Here is a 4,204-nt window from a genome sequence, read left to right as displayed (position 1 = left end):
ATTATTAAATATCAATAAAATCCCATAGTCATTTTTTGTACTGTATCATTGATTAACATATTCCCCAAATGATTTTGGCTCTAAATTCAGAGCTCTTTTGCTTATTTAATGAGGACTTCTGGCTTCATCTTCCCATTTTGAGACCAGTCCCTTTCCGATCTCTTCTCTGTAAACAAGTATTTAAACAATGTATTTAAAACTTAGATGTGCTCATGTCATAACCTTGCTTGTTTTAATCATTCACAATCCCATTTAGAATAAAAATTCAACCCTTTTGACCTTGAGTTTGTATATGGGAATGATCCAGTAAAGATATTCTAGGAGAGGGGAGACATAACATAGTGCATTCATGTAAAGAGTAATTATAGAGTGCCATTTTGTGTCAGCCACTGTTCAGGGTGTATGGATGAACAAAGCCCATTAAAAAAAATCACTTCTACTTGGACCTTACTTTCCAATAGTCCAAAGCAGCCTATAAACACAATCATATGCAGTAATTTAAAAGCTGATAAATAAAATTAAAGGGATGTGGAAGTGCATAAGGGTGATGTAGCAGTGGAGGCAACGAGAAATTGTTTAATTCTGGATCTATTTTAAGTCCAAATAAAACAGAATATTCTAGACAAATTGGATAGAGGTAGATGGGAAAGAGTTAAAGATGCAAAGGGTTCTTTTTTTTTTTTTTAAATTCAGGACCTTGTTTTATTTAAATGTGTTCTTCATGCTACAATACAACCCTTCAGAGTCAACCAAATATGTAATGTCAATAGTTTCCTCAAAATTCTTAAAGACTCCCAGCCACAGTTCTAAACCTCTGTAAGGCAGCTTCAGTATCCAAAAGATCACTACACAGTAATTGTGGAATTAAACCCCATTTTTATGCAAATCAAAAGAAAAGCAAACAAGAGTATCAAACTACCAAAAGCCAGTGACATCATTATTCAGTATGTATATTTCTCAATTCCCTAAACATCTTTCTCAACACTGAGGAGTTACTTTTTTTCCCCCCAGTTTTTCGAGACAGATTTCTCTGTGTAGCCCTGTCCATCCTGGAACTCATTCTGCAGACTAGGCTGGCCTGGAACTTAGAGATCCACCTGCCTCTGTCTCCATAGTGCTGGGATTAAAGTCATGCACTACCGTTGCCTGGCCTTTTTAAAAATTCCTCAGCAATTCTCATGTCAGCTAGAGTTGGAAATCACTGCTCTAACAGGGTATCTGATTAAGCAAAACCATGATTAATTCAAAAGCAAGGCTCAGGAAAATTGCAGGCATGTGGGGGATAGACTTAGAACCAACACACTCTGCTTTTGAATAGTCTTTATCTCTTCCAAGGCTCAAAGATTACTAATAGCACAATTTACACCATAATTCTACCAACTACTACAGCTACAGGTAGTAGTCAGCAGTAGGGTACTTGTTCATCATGCAGGAGACTTTGTCACTAAATCAAAGACCCCAGAAAACACAACCTGGACAGAACTTTGTCAACTCTCATTAGCCATCCATTATTATAATACTATTTGCCAGTGAAGGAAGACTGAGATTTTAGCCATAATTAAGAGAGACATAGTCTCAGGGCACTGGAAGAGAGTGAGACATTCTGGTGCTAGATTCCTCTGGTCCCACCCAGGAAAAAACTAAGAGCAAAGGGTTACCTGTGGCAAGGGAATGAACACTCAATTTCTAAGAGCCTTGCTCATTGAGCCATTGGTCTTTCTTCCCCTTTGAATTTCAGATAATAGAAGACCAAATAAAGGAATGGGTCAAGGAAAGTGTGGGTCCTTGGTTTTGACAGGAACAACTGTCCTTCACCATGGAGCCACTCACAGATGAATCAAGGAAAAAAGAGATCATTTTCATTTTAGACAGGTTCATGATATGTGTGCTATAGCAAAGACTGGTTGTAGCGAAGTTTCACTCCAAACTTTCACTTATTGATAAATCAGACATTATTTTGGAACGTTTAACTTCTGCTAAAATGTAGATTTAATCCAATCTAGTATATAGTATACCACTTTTGACATTTATTTGTAGGTCCTATATTAGAAGTCAAGGTTAAATTTTCATCACCAAAATATGAGAATATTCTTTTTTTTGAGGTAGATGCAGCAGATGCAGCTTTTATTGGCATATATTCATTGTACACATGGCACATTTCATAAAAACATTTTTGTATGAGTATATCATGTAGATAATATTCTTAATGGTCACCTCTCTTCTTATCTGACCCCAACCAATTACACACCAGTGTTTCTTAACCCTTTGGCTAGGGGTAATTTTTTCTATTACTTCTGTGCACACAGGATTAGTCAAAACAATTTTGCCCAAATCAGCTTTGACAGCACTAACTCTTCTACCTGTTGACGGGGATCCTATGTTGACCATAAGCACTTCATTCTTAGACAGCTTTTGGATTTTTGTTCTTTCTTGTCTCCATAAGTTCAGACTTCCAGAAGACATCTAAGCAGGAAATAGGAAATTTCCAGTTCTGTGAATATTTCAGGTAAAGTTCCAACTGCACCAAGCACTTGTCCCACCATTCTGTCAGCTCTGTATAAAGTGGGGTCAATCTTTGTTCCAGCTCCAATGAGACCACCTGGGGCAGCATACTGAAGATCATTATGTTCCGCAAAAAGTGATACAATTTTGGAAAAGATTGGTTTACACATGAGTTTTTCTTCACTATCTTTGGACACAATACCAGATCTCATTTCTATCTCCTGGCCTAACTCTAACACTCCTTTCAGAATACTACCAACTCCCTTTTAGAATATTACACCTCCCTTAAGTTCATCAACTTCATAGCTAGGTTTGTTGATATTAAATGACTTGATATCAATGAGACAGGGCTATGAAGTAAAGTCTCTTGGGGACACTGGTATTTTATTCTCTATGTACTCACAGACAACTTCAATACTGTATTTCAGCTGAGCAGAAATTGGAATAATTGGTGCTCCTTCTGCTACTGTTCCTTGTACAAATGCAAGAATCTGCTCATCTTGTTCCTTAGACTGACTTTCTTTTACCAGATCAGTTTTATTCTTTAAATGAGTTTTATGATTTCTGTGGCAGTCAGGTGTTCAGAAGTCTGAGGCTGAGGACATGATTCATTACCAGCTATCAATGGAAGAGCCTCATCCATTACTGCTGTGAGATTCAGCATCATAGCCACCAAAATACCATGGCCAGGACAGTCAACAAAGGACACATGTCTGACTAATTTGAAGTTCCCTTTGGTCCCTGGAGTGTCTGTAGGAAACTCATCTGGTGTACTACTTCTACATGAATTGTAACATTATGGTCTAGGACAACTTGAGTGATCAAGTTTAAAAATGTTAGCATTAGCATATTCAAACTTGATGATAATATTACTTTCTAGTTTGTTTTTGAATCTGACAGTGTGAACTCCAGAAATAGACTTTACCACAGTGGACTTTCCATGAGCTATGTGACCATTTGTACCAATATTAATTGTAGCTTGTCTGCTGATAATGTCATGTGAAAGTGTGTCAACTTGGTGACATCCAATGTGTCAAGATCCTGTTAGGAAAGATGTGGCTGCCTGAGAGTCACTCCAACCTCACTCCCAGCCATCTTTCTCTGCAAAGGGTTCTTTTATTGTATGGTGTTTTAGGTTTAAGAAGGGGAGATCAGAGTCTTTGTTTTATATTTGACATGTTTAGATCTCTACTAGATATCCAAGTACAGTAGCTAAGTAGGTATAGGCTATTGGAGAAATTATTTTGGCCACTCCACGTAGTTAAAAGGATATTTATTTAATGGCGTAACTCACAAATTAAGTTTTGGCCACTCCACGTAGTTAAAAGGATATTTATTTAATGGCGTAACTCACAAATTAAGTAATGGGTAGGTCGCAGGGTCTGGGGAAGGTGTAATGCAGTCCAGCGGTGTTCTCCGGAGCTCTGCACAGTCAATCTGCACCGGTCAGCGTTCCGGCACCGAGAGAGCGCCCAGAGCGAACGCTGATCCATCCAGCTCTCAGGTCCCCCGGGCGCCTCCCCTCGCCCCGCCTCGTAGGCGTGACAGTTGCCAGAGTCTCAATGGGGGTTGGAACTTCCAGAACCAAGCTGGAATGGCTACCCACTACAATAGGCATATGGCTTAGGATCATGAATGCAGTCTATGCCTCAAATATGTGTCTTGGAATCTAAAGACTGGATGAAGAAGCCTGAAAGCTAAG

The 4,204-nt window shown here is 38.8% G+C and overlaps 1 pseudogene; it reads right to left on the bottom strand.

The window, feature by feature from the left end:
- Positions 1 to 2,124: 2,124 nt before the first annotated feature.
- LOC121823067 (eukaryotic translation initiation factor 2 subunit 3 pseudogene) lies at positions 2,125 to 3,597 on the bottom strand (annotated as a pseudogene).
- Between the last annotated feature and the right edge of the window lie 607 nt (positions 3,598 to 4,204).

Source organism: Peromyscus maniculatus, chromosome 16 (genome assembly GCF_049852395.1).
Source record: "Peromyscus maniculatus bairdii isolate BWxNUB_F1_BW_parent chromosome 16, HU_Pman_BW_mat_3.1, whole genome shotgun sequence".
In the NCBI taxonomy this organism is placed as follows: domain Eukaryota; kingdom Metazoa; phylum Chordata; class Mammalia; order Rodentia; family Cricetidae; genus Peromyscus; species Peromyscus maniculatus.
This window is presented reverse-complemented; position numbering and strand designations above follow the sequence as displayed.